The sequence below is a fragment of the Loxodonta africana genome, chromosome 2 (genome assembly GCF_030014295.1).
Source record: "Loxodonta africana isolate mLoxAfr1 chromosome 2, mLoxAfr1.hap2, whole genome shotgun sequence".
Taxonomy (NCBI): domain Eukaryota; kingdom Metazoa; phylum Chordata; class Mammalia; order Proboscidea; family Elephantidae; genus Loxodonta; species Loxodonta africana.
In genome coordinates this window covers 162,800,003-162,820,033 of record NC_087343.1, presented here as the reverse complement: position 1 = coordinate 162,820,033, position 20,031 = coordinate 162,800,003, and the positions used below count along the sequence as shown (strand labels likewise).

The 20,031-nt window shown below is 42.2% G+C and overlaps 1 protein-coding gene across 10 annotated transcripts in view; it reads right to left on the bottom strand.

Annotated features, from left to right (window-relative positions):
- FBXO38 (F-box protein 38) overlaps nt 1–12,188 on the bottom strand; it is a 61,562-nt gene extending 49,374 nt beyond the window's left edge. For 8 of the 10 annotated variants that reach the window (XM_064277940.1, XM_064277962.1, XM_064277972.1 and 5 more), the window contains exon 1: nt 12,071–12,188. The gene's annotated coding sequence lies outside the window, so the exon portion shown is untranslated. The other 2 variants (XM_064277951.1, XM_064277947.1) reach the window with 2 other exon arrangements.
- Between the last annotated feature and the right edge of the window lie 7,843 nt (nt 12,189–20,031).

Sequence of the window (20,031 nt, the reverse complement as noted above, 5' to 3'; positions counted from 1 at the left end):
GAAGAAAAAACTGAGCATGAAGACATGTCTATAGAAACTTTCCAATCAGAAATGCAAAGAGAAAATACAGTGGAAAAAAACAAAATAAATGGTACAGGATATCCAAGAACTGTGGGATAACTACAAAAGCTGTAACTTTCATGTAATGGAAATACCAGAAGGAGAAGAGAGAAAGAAACTGAAGAAATATTTGAAGTAATAATGACTAAAAATTTTCCAAAATTATTGACAGACAACAAACCACAGAACCAGGAAGCTCAGAGAACACCAAGCAGGTAAATACCAAAATAATCTACACCTAGGCATATCATATTCAAGCTGCAAAAGATCAAAGAAAAAGGTGAAATCCTGAAAGAAGCCAGGGAGGGGAAAAAACTCTTACCTACTAAAGAAAAAGGATAAGAATTACTTCAACCTCACTTCTGAAACTCTGAAAGCAAGAAGAACATGTGAAATATTTAAAATGTTGAAAGAAAAAACATCACCAGCTTAGAATTCTGTACCAAGCAAAATTACGTCACAAAAGTAAAGCAGAAATACTTTCTCAGACAAAATTTGAAGGAATCTGTTGCCAGTAGACCTGCCTTGCAAGAAATGTTCAAAGAAGTTCTTCAGAGCAAAGGAAAATGATATAGGTCAGAGACATGTTCTACATAAAGAAAAGAGGACTGGTTAAGAATAAAAAATGAAGATAAAATAAGACAATATAACTTCAAAAAAGATTTGAACAGACACAACATATATATGGTAAATAACACGTGAAAAGATGCTCAACATCATTAGTCATAAAACCTCAATAGGAGACTACAATATACCTAGCAGAATGGCTAAAATTAAAAAGACTGAGTATATCAACTGTTGGTAAGGGTTTGAAAAAAATGGCTCTCTCATACATTACTGGTAAGAATGCAAAATGGTATAGTCACTTTGGAAAACAGTTTGGAAGTTTCATAAGAGTAAAACACGTAGTTACCCAAAGACCTATCAATTCCACTTGTGGATATTTACTTGAGAGAAATGAAAATGTATGTCTACACAAAGACGTGAACACCAATGTTTACAGAAGCTTTATTCATAATAGCCAAACATTGGAAACAACTCAAACACCCACCAGCTAGTGAACAGATAAGCAAACTGTGGTAAAGCCATATAATAGAAAATAAAATACAGACAATAACATGGATAACTCTCAAAAGCAATACCCTAAGTGAACCAAACAAGACACAAAAGACTATACAAGAAATTCTAAAAAAGGCAAAACTATAGTGACACAAAATAAGCCAGGGACTTGGGATGGGGAGAGAAGATTTACTGCAAAGGAGCCTGAAGGAAATGCTTCAAATCTATACAACTGCGGTGGCTATGTGACAGTGAATTTCTCAAAACTTATCAAATTGCATACTTAAAAGTTGGTGAATTTTATTATATCTAAATTATACCTCACTAATTTTTTTGAGGCTTATTATAAAAATAAACAAAGTGACAGAAAAAGGAATAAACCACTATACCTTAATATTTGTGTTCGAACATGCACAAGGCAATATATAATTACAGACTTTCTTTCAGATATCTTTTGTTTTGCCTAGCTTTCTTAATCAATGCTTAGGAGTAGCACCTTGATTGACAATTGCCTGGGAATAAATACTTTAATAATGGTGGTCCAGATAACAGTTTATAAAAAATTTTGATCTCCTCAGCATTGGTGGGAAGCCCTGGTGGCACACCAGTTAAGAGCTCAGCTGCTAACCAAAAGTTTGGCAGTTTGACTCCACCAGTCGCTCCTTGGAAACCCTATGCGGCAGTTCTGCTCTGACCTATAAGGCAGCTATGAGTTGGAATTGACTTGACAGCAACAAGTTTGGGTTGTTGTTTTTTTTTTAATTTTTTAGCATTGGTGGCACTGGAAATGGAGATAGCATAAACAACTGGTTTACGGCTGACAAGAATTTCATCCACGTATTCATTTATTCAGACATGCATTCACATACTTGAGTGCCTGTTGTGTGTCCTGAGGCAGAAAGATGTAGCCGCCTGCTTCCGTAAAGATTACAGCCTCGGAAACCCCATGGGGCAGTTCTACTTTGTCCTATAGGGTTGCTATGAGTTGGACTCGACAACAGGGGGTTTGAGGTTGTGTGTTTAGCATTAAGAACAAGAAGGGTTGGCCCCTGTACTTATGGGCTCTGGAGTCAAGTGGAAACAAATAATCGTACCACACAACAGTTCAGAATTATAAATGGAGATAACTACTGTAAAGAAAGGAAAACAGTTCTGAAGCAATATATAACAAGTGAACCTGGCTGGTTTTTCTAAGGAAAAGACTATTTAGATGATATCTGAAGGAAAACCAAGAATTAACAAGGCAAAAAGGGGGCAGAGAAAAAAGGCAAGCATTCCTGGTAATTCCAGCAGCATGTGCAGAGGACGGATTACGGGAAGGAGCTTGGCTCTTTTTAGGTACTGCAACAAAACCAAACAGGTTGGGGTGCAGGGGGCAATGAGAGAAATGGAGCAAGATGAGGCTGAAATTTAAGTAGGACTCTCAATTCTAAACACCGTGCGAAACACTAAAGAGTTTTAAGTGGGGAGTGCACTACACACAAAGAGCTCAGACACCTCAGAGTGGGAGAAAGTCACTGGGCGGGCAAAAGTCAGACAGCACAGGTGTTTTCTGTGCAGACTACATGGCTACGGAGCCCCTTTCTCCTGCAAAGAAGGGAGGAAACTATGGTATACTGTAAGTAAAGATCTAGAATAGGAAACAACACACAAAAAAGAATTCATCCCAGTTTTCCAATTTTCTACCAGTGAGACTGTAAACAAGGCGTTTAGCCTTCCTGAACCTCAGTATCCTCACCTGTAAAACAACCTCCTTCGTTATTATAACGCCAAGTGTAGCTGAGAGAGAGCTCCCATAGGTATGTGTATGTCAAAATCTCCACGTTATTTCTACTAGTGATAAATTCTGAAAATACAATATATTGTTCAAAAGAATTCATTCCATTGATAAAACAGTTTTATTCGATATCTTACCATTAAAAAAATAATAATTTTTTTAAAAAAAGACGTCAAAATTCAACTCGAAAGAGCTAACTACAGCAACTGTTAGGTCAGAAGAGCTGGAAGACAGACGATGGCTGGGTCATTTCTACTTCCCTCCTTTTTCATGAAGTAACATATTCGGTTGAATATGACAGATGATCTGATGGTGCTGCTGTATCTGCGCACCATCGAGTCATGCCTGAGGATGCTGATACATCAAGTCATGCCTGAGGATGCTGAAAAATCGGCAGCTACTATGTCCCCAGTTAAGCTAAAGAGGCAACTAGCTGAAAACTGTGTCCTTCAAGCATCATATTAATGATCAGTGGTAAAATTCTGAAAAATTACCTGGACTCAAATTCAGAGAACTCCAGCGCTGAGCTTAAACTTAATCATGCTGCAGGTCCTGTTTCACATCAATGGATTTCTTAATCCTCTTTATGGACCAAGTTTTCTTCTCCCCACTCCCATCAATTCTAATCCTTTACTATTAAAACCTTCTATAATGGGCTGTATGCTTCTATTTTCTTACAAAGAACTGTCTCAAGAAAAGTCTCACCTGTCCTTGATGATCTGTGACTATCAGTATGAATATGCATTGTATTCTGTGGTGCCTGCTCTGAGAGCCTACTGAAGTAGATGAGATTCCTGGGGCTCCTTCGCTTAAGGAGGGAATGGAGGCAAATGACCACATACGTACATATGTATACACGCTATTTTTCTTCTCTTGTTGAAAGATTATCCGCTGTTATTTCTTGCCACTCTCAGCATGCTTACCGCTTCCTGCACTCCATCCAGATCCCTTACTCTCCTCCCCCACCGACACATCTAATTTGCTGCTTCTAACCAGCTATGACCTGGTAAACCAGGGAAGCCAGGTCTTTATGACTGTGTGTGGATCAGTATCAACAGGCACGTAGTATGGACCTAAACAATTCCACAAAGAGTAGGTACATAAGCTACAGAGTACTGAATTTGTGACATCTATTTTGGCTTCTTGGAAGCTTACTTAAATGTGTCCACAACATTCTGGCCAACAGATTTCTTGATAGAGTTTATACCTGTTGCTCATTAATGTGCATATATGCATTACAGAAAAGTCATACACTCACCTGCTTCTCCCTGTATCGCTGCCCACCTTTGCCTACTTACTCACCACCACTGCCCCCTCACCATCAACACCTCAACATCAATGAATCTTTCCATCTTGACCGTTTCTGAAACTGCCCTAAGGTTATTTTCACTTCCTAGTCACCAAATCCAATCAGCTCTTTTCAGTGCGCCTCATACCTGACCCATCTGTAGCACTGGGCACTGTTGACCACTCCTTTGGAACCTTCTCACCTTTCAACTTATTGTCTTTGGAACCCTATTATCCTTTCAATCTCAAAGTGACATTCTCTTGGTCCTTTTCATTCCTCCATGACAGCTCTTCGGTCTCCTTTGCTAATTCACCCTTGAACATCCTTCTTTCCGAGCAATTGTATCCATTACCAAGACTTCAACTATTAAAAATGCACTAAAAACATAAGATTTCTACCTCCAGCTCCTACCTCTCTTGGACTGATCCTTATTTCTTCATAAGCCTTCACCTCAATATTTTGAATATCCTTCAAAAATATGTCTAAACTGATCTCTCTCCATAATCACCCAGCACTCACCAAAACATACACACACTCCTATTTTCCCTATCGTGATTCACCAATTCCCAAAGTAGAAACCTTGAGCTCATGTTTAATACATCGGAATCCCTCATTTCCCAGTCATATGACTGGCTATTTGTATGAATTTTACCATAATATTGCTCTTGCACCCACTTCCATTTTCAAGCATCTATCAATGCTCATTTGGACTGCTGCAATGACTTCCTAAATGATGTCCACCACTGTATTCCCAGGGCCTAAAACAAAGTGTAGAACACAGCAGGCCCGCAAGAAGCATTTAATAAATGCTTCTTATACCACACTCTGCAAGAGAAAGATGTGGCAGTCTCCTTCCATGAAGATTACACCCTTGGAAACCCTACAGGGCAGCTCTACTCTGGCATATAGGATAACAGAATCAACTCCACAGCAATGGGGAGTTTTTTTTTTGCATACCGTACTTCATACTGGAGCCCTGGTGGCGAAGCAGTTAAGAGCTCAGGCTGCTAACCAAAAGGTCGGCAGTTCGAATCCACCAGCTGCTCTTTGAAAACCCTACAGGGCAGTTCTACTCTGTCCAATAGGGTTGCTATCAGTTGGAATTGACTCAAGGGCAATATGTCTGGTTTTGGTTTTACGTTCCACACTGAAGCCCAAGTTATCTTTCTGTGACTGCATATTAAGTGAAAAAAGAAAGATGTAGAATCTGTCTAAAGTATGATATTATTTCCATACAAGGACAAATAAATGCATGCTTGTACTTGCACAGAACATTTTTGGAAGGATACATGACAAAATATTAACAGTGGTGTCTGAAATGTGAAAACAGAGGTTTATGAAAGTGGGAAAAGGATTTTTATTTTTCACCTCATATTCTCCTTTATTTGAAATTTTTAGACTATGTGTATTTCTTTAAAAAAAAAAAAAATTAAGCCTGCATTCAATACTAGTTTTTAGAGGGTAAAAATCTTTGTAATCTGGTCTCAAACCACTTTTCTAATCTCACCTTCCCATCCTTACCATTTGCCCTCAGGACATTCACTCCAGCTACACAAACAACCTCACCAAACATACACTGATATTTCATTCTTCATATGCTATTACCTCTGGAATGTCTTTCTCTTCACTTTCTTACATAAAAAACTACTAATCTGACTTCAAAAATCTAGCTTAAAAGTTAAGTCTTCTATAAAATCTTCTAACCCATGACGAAATCCATTGCCAATGAGTGGATTCTGACTCATACAGACCCTATAGGACAGAGTAGAACTGCCCCATAGCATTTCTAAGGAGTGGCTGGTGGATTCAAACTCCTGAACTTTTGGTTAGCAGCCGAGTTCTTAACCTTTGCGCTACCAGGGCTCACCCCCTTTTTTGAGCTCCCTGTGGGACTAAACATATGCTTCTACTATAGCAATTTGTGTAGCATTTGACTGGTCATGTCTCCGCCAGGAAAAGGAAAAGAAGCTCGATCTCCTACCTCTAGCTGATAAGTCCGTGTTCATAATAAATCCTCAATGTATGATGTATGAATATCCATCAGTCTTTCCATTACCCCGTATGCAGTGTCAAGGCTGCTGCTAAGAACTGTTTCACACTCTTAGAAGCACTTAGTTTGCTACCATACCACTCAATGACCTCAGCAACAAGCCTACAACCTAGGAAACAATGCAATCAGTTTTTACTCCTGTAAGGATACACACACGATAAGCAGCTATCTAACTACCTGGCAACATGTGAAAGTCTCTACAAGACTATTAACCAGCACAGACCAATCCACCCACAGATTACTGAAATGTTGAGACCAATCCTCCAGCTATCATATTTTAGTATGCACTTCACCTTTAAGAATCCTGACACTAATCCTTCACAGATCCCATGCTCTTGACTCTAACCCTTAAGTAAAAATCTTTCAGCCCTTCTCCCTTCTTTTTCTTCACCAAATCCATATCACTTAATAACTTACACCCTCCTATATCATTCTGCCATTTATTATTCCTTATTCTCTAGCAACGATGTGGTTCTTACATGAATCAGTGATTTAGCACCATCAATATACAACCTACACTGCATTTAAAATAAACAGCCTCCACCTTAAATATCATTGAGTTTATGAAAGTTCACATACTTAGAAATCAGAAAAACATTTACTCACAGAACTAACATTATACAACATCATACAAAGGTCAGGTCTCCAGGAACTCCACAAAAAGTCTATTCAGCTACAGTATGCATTAACACTTATTTTCAATCACATCATATGCATATGAAAGCTGGACAATGAATAAGGAGGACCGAAAAAGAACTGATGCCTTTGAATTATGGTGTTAGCAAAGAATATTGAACATACCATGGACTGCCAAAGAATGCACAAATCTGTCTTAGAAGAAGTACAACCAGAACGCTCCTAAGAGGCAGGGATGGCGAGACTGCGTCTTATGTACTTTGGACATGTTGTCAGGAGGGATCAGTCCCTGGAGAAGGACATCATGCTTGGCAAAGTACAGGGTCAGCAGAAAACAGGAAGGCCCTCAATGAGATGGATTGACACAGCGGCTGCAACAATGAGCTCAAGCCTGACAACGACTGTAAGGATGGCGCAGGACAGGCAGTGTTTCGTTCTGTTGTGCACAGGGTCACTGTGAGTCAGAAACAACTCGAGGGCACCTAACAACAACAACAATGCATTAAAACTAACTCTCCATATGAGTCGGAATCGACTCGATGGCAGTGGGTTTTTTTTTTTTGGTATCAAAGAGTTTAAATTACAAAGGTTACAAAACTGTAGTGAAATTATATTATTTCTTATATCAGGCCTAGAATTAGAGATTTGGTCTTGTAGCTACCTACTTGGCAGGTGGTGTAGTGACCCCCTACTCTCTAAGCCTCTGGTGGGAAAGAAACCTGTGAATATGAACACTGGGGAAAAGATAAGATCTCTATCCTAGATCTAGGGGGTTGACAGTCAGGACCTACAGCCAGCACAAATCCACCAATCCTCTCCAGTTCAAGTATACGACCCAGGAAATGTCTGGGAGATAAAAAGCCCCTTCCCAAGGAACTCATTTATTTTATTCTACCTCCCCTCCCCCCACTCAATCCCTAGAGAGGACAACAAGTCCCTTCAACTAGAGCTGGATTCATCTTCATTTAAGTGAAATAACCAGTTAGGCTATCATGAGCATTTCATTCCAGGTGCTAAGTAACAGGAGCCAGATTTCCCTCGTATGGAAAAAAAAAAAAAACCAGCATGCAATACATGCAAAGTCCGAGGAGTGATGGCACCTCTCTCATGTGTGCACTCTCTCTTAGTTTTCTTTTACTGGACTGAGGGACTAAAACAAGTGAGAAGATAAGAAAACGTTCATGACTAGCTTTCTTTTCTTGCTTTCTTCCCAAACAATGTTTTGTCACTAAACACTCTGCTTTCACTCAAGAAAGCTGACAAGACAGGCATGGTCCAAAACAGGTGCAGGTTAAAAGGGAAAGAGGAAAGGAGGAAAATTTGTTATCAACATCGGAGAAAGACGAGTTGGAGGGGTCCTAACAGAGGAATTATGTAGGGTGAGGGACCCAAAACCCAGTGCCATCGAGTCAATTCCAACTTATAGCGACCCTATAGGACAGAGTACAACTGTCCCATACAGTTTCCAAGGTGAGGGACAGCTGAGTCCAAATATGAGACTGCCTACACATGTGAAGACAATTTTTGCAGCACTAGGTGTTATATCTAGGATTAGCAAGTTTTAGAGGCTCAGGCTCTAAATTTCAAAGAGATGTCATTCTGATAGAATTATAGAATCCTAGAATGTAAAAAGGACAACTCAGAGACTCTATCTAGTCACACAGTTGTTAATTTTTTGTAGGTCACAAACCTATCTGAGAATATGATTAAAACTGCATATCCTCTCACAAGATAAAAACCAAAGAAAGGACACCTAGGCTCATGTACCTAGAATTAGATATGCGATTCCAGGAGGCTCACAGACACACTGAAGCACATCTAGGGATCCCTTACAAATCACTGGTGCCCAGGCTAAGTAGCCCTATCTAAGAATGGCTCCCTCAATTTTCAGATGGACAAATGGAACCAGAAAGGACAAGTCACTTGCCCAACATCACATACTGTCAAAGCTCTGGCTGGGATTCAGACTACCTGCCTCCAAGGCCATTTCTCAGCCTATACTGCACCGGCTATCAAGTCAGCCCTCTGCCACTGCAGCTGTCTCCCTGCATTCCAGTGCTATGCCCCAATGCTTGGAGATGGGCTTACAGATGTTCTGACAGAACTTCCTCTGGCCACATCTCTCCTCACAAATTAGGTTTTGTAGTCCATCTAATTTTAGGCTTTCGCACAGTAGCCTACAGCAGCCTTGGGTAACCTACAGTCATTCTGTGGCTGTCTGTTCAGCAGACATTAGACACAGGAAGCATCATTTTGTCTTGGTGGCCCCCGTGCATTTTAAGTAGTGAGCTTAAGTTGTTTTTTGAGCACTCTTTAAACTAGGGTTCTTCCAAAACACAATTTCTCTTACAGGTGCTCTTCCCATCCTGCCAGTTCAAACCTCCTCCCATCCCAAACAAAATTACACTATCCCCTACTTATTCATTTGGGCTGACCCCAAATTACTCCTCTTTTAACCTTTAACTCTCAGGACCTTTTGGTTAGCAGCCTAAGCTCTTAACCACTCTCAAGACTATCTCCACCTGGTGTGCGAAATGCCAACATTTCCTTGCTTACAGAAATTTCTCTTCTTTCTAACCCTCTATTTCCATCACAAAAGTTTTAACACATTGTTAATAATTCTGACAACTGCTGATACGTATAAAAATCCTATCTCCATCCCTGTACCCTCTAATTCAGTCACAACCAAAAATCTTCCTCTACCTGTTCCATCTTGCCAACATTCTTCTCTATCCCTTGCTTATTCTAGTAATTTACTCCTTTCCATTCATTCTCAGATTACCTAAGGCCCTACTAGGCATGTGTTTGTCCCTTATTAACACACTTCAAAAGACAGAGATAAACCAACTTATCCTGCAACTGGCCAAAACACTTAGGGATCTCTTCATAAAAGTTTAAAAGTTTTCAATCACTTTCTCATTGTGTATCTAATCAATGACAAATCTCTGAGAAAAAAAATCTTTTTTCTTGATTTCTGCTATTTTTCCATTCATTCATCCATCTATCCACTCATTTATTTACTACCTACTAATTTTTTTTTTAAGTGGTAGGTGGCACCCTGGTGGCAAAGTGGTTAAAAACTTGGCTGGTAACCAAAAGGTTGGCAGTTGGAACCTACCAGCTGCTCCTTGGAAACCCTATGGGGCAGTTCCAGTCTGTCCTATACGGTCGCTATCCGTCAGAATCAACTTGACAGCACATAACAACAAAAACAAATGGTAGGGGGAGCCCTGGTGGAATAGTGGCTAAGAGCTTGGCTGCTAACCAAAAAGTGGGCAGTTCAAATTCACCAAATGCTTCCTTGATTTCTTTCCAAACTGTCTTTTTTCACCTCGGAGCAGCTATTCTCCTAACTCACCCAAGGCGGAGCGACTAGCATTTAAAAGCTCAGCTGCTAACCAAAAGTTCAGCAGTTCAAATCTACCAGCTGCTCCTTGGAAACCCTATGGGGCAGTTCTACTCTGTCCTTACGGGGTCGCTAGGAGTTGGAATGGACTCGACGGCAAGGGGTTTTTTCTCACATTATCCACCAAAACCAAGTGCCATCAATTATCACATAGACTATCTTATGTATCTACTGCCTAGGACAGCCTTTTTTGCCTAAAGAAATGCCACACCACATCCATCAAGTTGCTCAGATAAAAACAAACTCAAAAAAACAAAATTACAGTGCTAAAAAAGATGTAAGAAATCATCCAGTTCAACCTCTCATATTGCAAATAAAGAAAGTGAGACACAGGTGAGTCGGCTTGCCCAACACATCACCCAGTAGGGTAGTACCAGTGCTGAAGCAAGGATTCAGGTGTTCAACTCCTGTTCAAATGCAGTTTTATGTCACTATTATCACCTTAACTTCCTGAAATCTAGTTTTTCCTTTTTCTCCTACAGTGTGCCTTAGTTATCATTTCTTTTTACTAATGATAAAGTGTGTACCTCTGGATACATAGTCATTTAAACAAACATACAGATAAGGCTATAGTCTTCACATCTGGAGGACACCAGAATGATAGCATCACAAGTTTTAAAGAGAGGGAAGGAGGCTTAGAGATCATCTAATCCAGTAAATCTCAAAACTGAGAGTTAAAAATCACAAGCACAGCTTTTTCAAACTATATGACTATATAATATGTACCATCTTCCTCCCCCAGAAAACCATGGTCTTATAAAGCCATCATTTTATCCTTCAATTGTGCTGGGGGAATAATGGTGGGGGGGTGGTAAGAACCAGTGATCTAATCCAACATCCTCTTTTGACAAATGAGAAGTCTCAAATCCATAGAGAGGAAGGGATGGGACTAAAGTGAATTAGCTAGTTAACAGCAGCTTTAGGACAAAACCCAAGGTCTCCTGTTTTCCACCGAGGTGTGTTTTACGTTGCTGGTTTAGGTTTATAACACCAAGTCTTCAGCAGAGAACCTCCCACTGCACAGGAACCTTCCTAAATGCCCACCTGCCCTCAGCTGGTCTGCTGTTTGCAAAGAAACACCGCAGACATCTCTTACTGGTCAATTCCCGGCTATGCACGGTTCAGGGAGAATATACTTTTCAGGTCTGTCTCTAAGGAAAGATTCCCCGAAAAGGGAGGTGAGAATCAGGTTTTCAGAACTAGCAGGGGCATCAGAGATATCCAACATTCATTTTACAGATAAGCAAACTGTAGAACAGAGAGGGTAACAGGCCTGGGGCAAGGTCACAAAGTGCGTCTGTGGATAAGGTAAGACTAGAACTCGGAGCTCCTGATCCCCAGGCCTGGCAGCGTCTCAAAGATGTACTCACTGCATCCTGACCAGACATCTTCTTAGTACGCTAACAGGCCTTCTTCGATTTACTGGCCTAAACATTGACTTAACACTAAAATCGTGGAATTGTGATATCTGATGTGGGAGGAAGCCACAAATGCTGTCCAGGCCAAACACCTCATTTCGTTGAGGAAATCGAGGCCCACAGAAGGTTCTATATGCTGGAATCTTGGTCCAAGTTCAGAAAAGATAGCAAACCCTGCAACCAGGGCCTAGAACGCCAAGAACCACAAACCGGACCCCTGCTCTCCCGGGAGCGCTAGGCCCGAAGGGCCCGAGATTGAGGGCCCAGACGGCCGGGAGCCACGGAGCTCCCATCCGGCTGTCTCTACCACGCCGCATGCACCTTGAGCTCTGCTGCCCACCTCCCGGCCGCGGAGCCCGCTCGGTCGCTGCCTCACCTACGCCGGCCTGTCCTCTGTTATTGTTGTTGGGAGGGAGACAGAAACCCGACAGACACTTCCCGCGGCCCCCACCGCGGCGGCGCTTCCGCTTCCGCCGCCGCTGGGGCATTTCCGGAATTTTGTCATCCGGGGTTGGGCCCTGCACCCCGCGTCCATGTTGAGTGTGGTCAGATAGCGTCTTGCCACGGCAGCCATGTTAAGAGTGGTTTTTTTTTTTTTTTTTTAAGTAGTCCTTTCACGTGACAGGGCTGGGTGAAAGCGCGCAGAGTCTGACCGGGCGATAAGCAGTCGGGAGTATGGTTTGATTCTTTGCTGGCTTGGTGCTGTCTGGCATTGGATTAGCCTTTGGGCTTCATGTTTCTCATTTGCAAAATGGATGTGCTCCACTAGAGACTTTTTCAGAGTTCGTTCAAATAAAAACAAATTTGGGGGGAGGGCGGGGGAAGGGAAGCAGTCAAAGATGGTTATGTTCAGTCAGCCTTTCTATATTTTTATGGCATTGTCTGCACAGTATTTTACAGTTTCAAACGTTTTCACATCACTGTCTCCTTATAAGGCGTAGCGGTCAAGTGATAGACTACTAACCAAAAGGTCGCCAGTTCAAATCCGCCAGGTGGTCCTTGGAAACTCTATGGGGCAGTTCTACTCTGTCCTACAGGGTCACTGAGTCGGAATCTGCTCGACGGCAGTGGGTTTTGTTTTTTGGGGGTCTCCTTACAACTCTATCATGTGGGCAAGAATTAATTTTTTGTTTTTTGTTGTTGTTTTTTTTTAATACCCAGTGCCGTTGAGTCGATTCGGACTCATAGTGACCCTATAGGAGAGAGAAGGAAAAAACTTCAGGCAGGATCATTGATTTGCACGGTGTCACACAACTGGACTGAAACACAGACTTTTCACCCTCCAAATCCTGTATTCTTGCTCCTACAAAAATGTAACTAAAATGGGCTGTTAGCTGCCCTAGAGTTGGTTCTGATTCATGGCGGTCCAAAGTACGACAGAGGAAAACGTTGTCCAGTACCGTGCCATCTTCATAAACGTAGTTAAAAAAAAAAAAAAAAAAACGAAGCACAAATAAAATATATAGGGTTTATTGAAGTATATAGAGGTTAACCGTTTGCACACAGGGCAAGCTCTCAGAAAAACGGGAGGGCCCAAGGCGGGGCAGTTCCGATGGAAGTTTCTAAGGAGGAAATGAGACAAGGTAGAAAATTTACTCCTGGCTGATCTTAACATGATTGTTTGAATCACGCCCCCCGCCCCCTTTTCTCTGAGATCAATGGCATCAGGTTACTAGGTGGTCTCTGGCCTAGCCAGCCCCCCATTCATTTGCACACATAAAATAAATAACGGCACATTGTGACCCCAATACTCCCCAGCATGTTTTCTCCTTTTTCAAAACGGGCAACTGAGAGCTTCACATAAATAACGCCATGAAGAACCAGTGTTTTTCTCCTTCCTCTGCCTGCCTCCTCCTTCGCATACCTCTGTTAAAGACTTTGTTTTGACCTAATGTTGATGACTTTGTTCTTTGTTTTAAACTGATGCAAATAACTTTGTTTTGCTCTGTTGGACCACCTATGACTTACAACCCCCACAGGAAAATCACAGCCCAGGTATCTGATATGTATCTCTTTAGCCTGATAAAGAGTCTTTTGTCACAATCCTGTAATGCATAACTCCGGCCAGGCCATCTGCAGACTACAAAGGCACTTCTAACCCTTATAAGACTCTACATAAGCTCTGATGTAAAATTGCTCTTTGGGACTCCATAGAGACAGCCTGTGTTGCTGCCGGGTCCCCGGCGATGTATATATATTAAAAAAAAAATCTCCTGCATAAACTTTCTCACTCCTTCTGACTTGGAGTATGTTTCATTGGCTCAACTGCTCCAGGGCATGGGCCCTAATCAGGTAACAAATTTTTGGAGCCCAATGTGAGGCTCGAATTATTCAGGCCCTGGTTCAGTCTTCCTAAGGACCAAGCCCTGGGAAGGACCTGGGAAGAGAGAAGGTACACCCCTCTCCTCAAATTGTGGAGGTCTCTCAACCTGATGTGGCCCAGAGGTCTGGCGACAGGGGAGGACTCCAGGGCAGCGAGCTCCAGACAGAGGGAGAAAGTTTCTGCTGGCCAAGGTAGGTAAACAGGTGGTAAATCCTCTGTAAAAGCCACAGGGGCGTCGGTTCTCATAGACTCCCTCCAAGTAAGGGTGACTAGGTCCCGTGAGGCTGGAGGAGAGTTTGGTGAGGTTCCCCATTGCTAATGAGTACCCAGGAGGTAAGGTTCTGGCTGAGAGTCCACTAAGAACCGAACTTATTTAGGATGGGATTCTCTAGGAGATGTCTTAATATTTTGCATAATCAAGTGTGGTCTGTAAGTGGTTCTGGAGATTTTGGTACTATTATGAAGCTTGATCTGTTCTGTATTGGAACTAACAAGTGAGATGAAAAGTTGTATGTAAAATGTTTTATAACTTTATGGCATGAAAAAAGGATAAAGCCTCTCTTTTAGCCCCTTTTGTGAGGTGAATGATGATGAGATAAGAGTTGAAGAACCTGAGGAGGTTCTTATTTCCCCACCTGGAAAAACCCCTCCCAAGTGGTATAAAAAGATGAGAATGGGAAGGCACTGAAGGTGGCGGGGCATGGAGGAGGTGGGACAGATATGGTCTCCCCACCGTGTACTAGCTAAAAAAAAAAAAGCAGTGGGGTACAATTCGGCCCAGTTCCCGCTGGAGGGCTTTACCCACTCCAGGAGGTGCCAGTCCCCGCTGCAGAAGGGCCACCTCACATAATGTGAGTCCATAATCTGTTCCTAGTGTCCGAATGCATTTAAAGTCTTTACCAACAGAGATGAGGTAAAAGAGGACGAAAAAAGAAAGGAAAAGACCAGGACGTAAAGAAACAGGCCAATCTACTGGTCGCTGCTCTAAGATCTTCTGGAAGAAGATGACGAGACCAAGGTAAGGATGGGCCCCAACTAAAAGAAAAACCAAAGTACATTTTGCAAAGAGGAGGGACACTAAAAAAAAAAAATGAGTGCTCCAAAAAGAATGGGAAAGGGCCAGGCAAGATTGAAAGTGGGGAGCTTTTTCAAAAAATTACAAAAGAGCGGGAGGAGGGCAGCCAGTAGACTTTTTGGTTGATAGCGAAGTAGCCTTCGTGGTACTCACCCAGAAGCCTAAAGGGACTGCTTCAACCAACAGTACTCAAGTTGTCAGGGTGACTGGAAAAAAGGAGACTAGATCATTTTTGCAGCCAATAGACTGTGAAATAAGAGAAACTAAGCTATCTTGCCAGTTTCTAAACATGCCCAAATGCTCGGTCCCCCTTTTTGTGATGGGATTTCCTCAGTAAAGTACATGCATCGCTTTTGATGAAAAAGGCCTGTCTATGACAATTTTTTTTTTTTTTTATGACAGTACCACCAGCGAAAACCTGCAATGTGCAAGCAGCTCTCAGCACTCACCCAACCAGTGCTATCCCATAGTTCAAAAGGTGGTTGATGGGGCGTGGCCCCGTGGGTTTGGGCCAATGGTGGCCAGGACGAGCTCAGACTGTCCTCCCTGTGACTGTACAGCTGTTACGCAATGTCATGCCTCCTCACATTAAACAAGTTGAGGCTCTCCTGGGGCTGCAGGGACTGACTACTGGATACCTACAGTGAGGACTGTTGCAGGAGTGCCAATCCCTATTCAGCACTCCTCCCAGTGAAGAAGACATTGACTGGTGAGCACCATTTTGTTCAAGATTTGCAGGCTGTTAACAAAGTTGTGAAGACCTTATACCTGGTAGTCCTGAACCTATATGCCCTACTATCAGCCCTTCCACCTTCCAGTACTCATTTTACTGTTTGGATTTAAAAGACTCTTGCTTTTGTATCCTGCTGACTGTGGAGAGCCAGTTAATCTTTTCTTTTGAGTGGGAAGGGGACAAAAGAAAGAAAAAGCTCTGTTAAACTGTGCTACCTCAAAGATTGAAGAACTCTCCACTAATTTTGGAACAGAGCTGGCCAGAGATCTAGAGCGATTACCTCCCTTCAACTAAAAAATAGTCCTACAATATGTGGACCTCATGGTAGGAAACAAGTCTGAGAAAGACTCTTAAAAATACTGTGACTGTCTTAAGCTATTTAGACCCAGCGCCTTTAAGAAAGTTACAAGCTAACCTCTATCAGACTACTCAGGGGGCAGAGAGGGATCCTTTCAAATGGACTCCTGAGTGTCAGTGAGCCTTTTGTGATTTAAAGTCCCAGTTGAGGAAAGCCCCAACCCTGGGGCTGCTGGATTATCAAACATCCTTTGAATTATATAAATAAAAAGGAGTAACTGTTGGTGTATTAACCCAGTTCTTGGGACCATGGAGACACCCTGTCACCCACCTATTTCTCTAAAAATCTAGACACTGTCTCAAGGCTGGCCAGCCTGCCTCTGAACAGTTGCCACAGCTAGCATCATCATACAGGTGGCTGAGAAGTTTACTTTGGGACATAATACTATCGCGTTTATCCTGCACACTGTGACTGTAATATTAAGGCAAAAAGGACATTTGTGGCTCATCTCCGGTCAGCTAACACTACATCAAACCCAGCTTTTGAGAGAAATCAAATTTAACTTCTGTGAAGTGTTCAAAACTAAATATTGGATGAAATATTTACTGGTGTGTGTACATTCTTTTTCAAGATGTGTAGAGACTTTTCCTTGCCAGACCAAAATGGCTAGAGAGAGGTACAACAAGTTTCAACTACCATAAGAATAAAGGAAAACTCCACACAACATGGAGGCCTCAATCTAGTGAAAAAAGTTGAAAGAATGAATCACACCATAAAACGTCATCTTAAAAACTATGCCCTAGGTAGAAGTTTTGCCACTGGCCCTTCTCTGACTCTGTATTGCACCCCAGGGAAAACTTAAAATCAGTGCTTTTCAGATACTTTGTGGGAGACTGTATTGTCTCAACCAACTCTCCCTGCAATCCTCCACCCAGCCCCTAATGTAAAGATGTCTAAATATTTACTTTCCTAACCAGAATTATTTCCCGGTTACATCAGACAGAAGTTCCTTCTCAAGATAGCCATGACCCAGGTGCTCCTCCAAAAGTAGAAGGGCCTCCCACTCATTACAGCCTGAGTGGACTGGACCCTTCACCGCGCCGCTCAGCACTTACACAGTCGTGAAGCTTGCAGGAGTCAAACTGTAGATCATCGTTCCAAGTCAAGCCCTGCCCGGTCTAGTGACAAAAGGAGTAGCCAGAGAGACTTTTGCCCAGGGAACCTTTGTCCCCTTGTTAGAAGATAAAAATTTTTAGATCTATATTGCTAGAGAAGTGTTAAACATTACTGATTTCTCTCTGGACAGAAGGTTGCATGGCAACTCGACCTTTAAGTCCTGTCTGATCGGGGTTTATACTTCCCTAAAGGCGTATATGGGGCAGTTCTACTCTGCCCTATAGGGTCGCTACGACTCCATGGCAGTGGTGGTTAAAGGCTTTAAGAAATTTCACCATTTTTAAACACACAAAGAGCTACAATATTCTGACATTTGTAACTGGGGGCCTGTTACAAGATTCATGAAGAATTTGATTTTCCTTGACTGCCAGCTTTTACCTGGCTAAAAACCTTATTTATTAGTGAAATTAGATTGATTGTTCTAGGCCTGTTAATCTGTTACTGTCTCCAATTAATCCATATATGTGGGATGACATTCTCTGTCCTGAGTTGAACTGTCTGATAAATGGCTCAAACCTGTTGGAGCCAGAAGGCCCAATCCTGTCACCTGAAACACTCTGATCTATATAGGTTGAAACTTGAGATAGGTGAATATGGTCACCCAAGTTTCAAAGGGGGGAATATGTGACCCCCAATACCCCCCAGCATATTTTCTCCTTTTTCAAAATGGGCAACTGAGAGCTTCACAGAACTAACGCCATGAAGAACCTGTGTTTTTCTCCTTCCTCTGCCTGCCCCCTCCTTCACATACCTCTGTTAAAGACTTTGTTTTGACCTAATGTTGATGACTTTGTTCTTTGTTTGAAACTGATGCAAACAACTTTGTTTTGTTCTGTTGGGCCACCTATGATTTAAAACCCCCACAGGAAAATCACAGCCCAGGTATCTGATATGTATCTCTTTATTCTGATAGAGTCTTCTGTCACAATCCTGTAACGCATAACTCCAGCCAGGCCACCTGTGGGCCACAAAGGCACTTCTAACCCTTGTAAAACCAAAAAAAAAAAAAAAAAAAAAACCCAAACCCAGTGCCATGGAGTCAATTCCAACTCATAGCAACCCTTGTAAGATTCTATGTAAGCTCTGATGTGAAATTGCTCTTTGGGACTCCATAGAGACAGCCTGTGTTGCTGCCAGGTCTCCGGTGATGTATGCATCTCCTAAATAAACTTTCTCACTCCTTCTGACTTGGAGTATGTTTCATTGGTTTGATTGCTCCATGGCACAGACCATAATCAGGTAACAACATCGACCACTCAGGATTTCCAAGGGTTTAGAAATAAGGACAAAGACTACTATTTGATAAAATTGAATAGTTCACACAAAAGGTACTCTTTAGCACAATTTCTGTGCAACAAAATAAGGTGGGGAGGGGGAACCTTGCAACTTCCTGGTCTCTGTGTCTCCACATTATTTCTTTTTGTCTTTGGGTACATTCCACAAGGTCAGTGACTTCCATGAAATTCCCTATGCGCTCAGAGCACTCTGTCCATTTGTGCCTTAATTTCTCTATAAGAGTGTGCTTGAGTCCATCTTTGTGGCTATTGTGTATTTTGAGTGCCTTCCAACGTGGGGGGAGGGGCTCACCTAGCACTCTCTCTGTTTTTGCTATTTATTGCTGCAAAACAAACCACCCCAAAACTTAGTGGCTTAAAACAACCATCTATGATCTGTCCTGATTATATAGGTTGATTAAGCTCAGCTGGACAGTTCTGACTTGGGGTCTCTTAGGCATTTGCAGTCAGATGTAGGCTGGGGCTACAGGCATCTACAGGCTCAATGGATGCTACTTTGACGCTTGAGGCTGGCTGCCCTCTAGGGAGGAACCCTGGTGGCACAGTGGTTAAGCGCTCAGCTGCCAACCAGAAGTTCAGCAGTTGAAACCCATTAGCCACTCTGCAGGAGAAAGATGTGTCAGTCAGCTCTCCTAAAGATTACAGCCTTGAAAACCCTATGGAGGCAGTTCCACTCTGTCCTATGGGGTCACTAAGAGAATCTTCTGGATAGTAATGGATTTTATAGGTATGGGTCCTCTAAGGGCTCAGTTGGAGCTATCCATCAGCCTACATATGGCCTCTCCCTCTGGTTTGGGTTTCTCACAGCATGCCATGTGGGTTCTCAAAGGAAGCATCTAGAGACACAACAGTGCAGACAGTGAGCTCTTTCAAGCAATAAGCAGTACAGGAGGAAGCTGCAAGGGCTTCTTATGACCTAACCTCTGAAGTCCTAGAAGTTACTTTCATCATATTCTGTTGCTCAAGCAAGCCACTAAGCCAGCCGAGATTCAAGGGGAGGAGAATAAGACTCCACCTCTTAATTGAAGGAGCAGCCAGGAATCTGTGGCCATCTTTAATCTACCACACGGCCTCGTTTATTTTTTGTGAGGTAATATTTACAGTCCACTTAGAAGGTGCCTGGCACGAAATAAACACTCCGCAAAGATTAACTGTTATTATTTGATTGCTCAAAGTCCTCTTATCCTTCCTGCTTCTCCACTGCTTCCAGGGAGTTGAAGTGCAAGCACTGAATTCTGAGTAAATAATATTTCTTAAATTCACTTTCAAATCATCCTGTTTTCCCAAGTTACTTAAGTAAATCTTATGGAAGGATATTGTATGTGGATATTTACATAGAGAATTGCAGTGTCTAAATGAAACGCACGGTGGTAGATTAAGCCAAAAAATAAAAACCTGCATCAGGGGTTTTTGCAAACGTGAACTCTGTGCAAACAA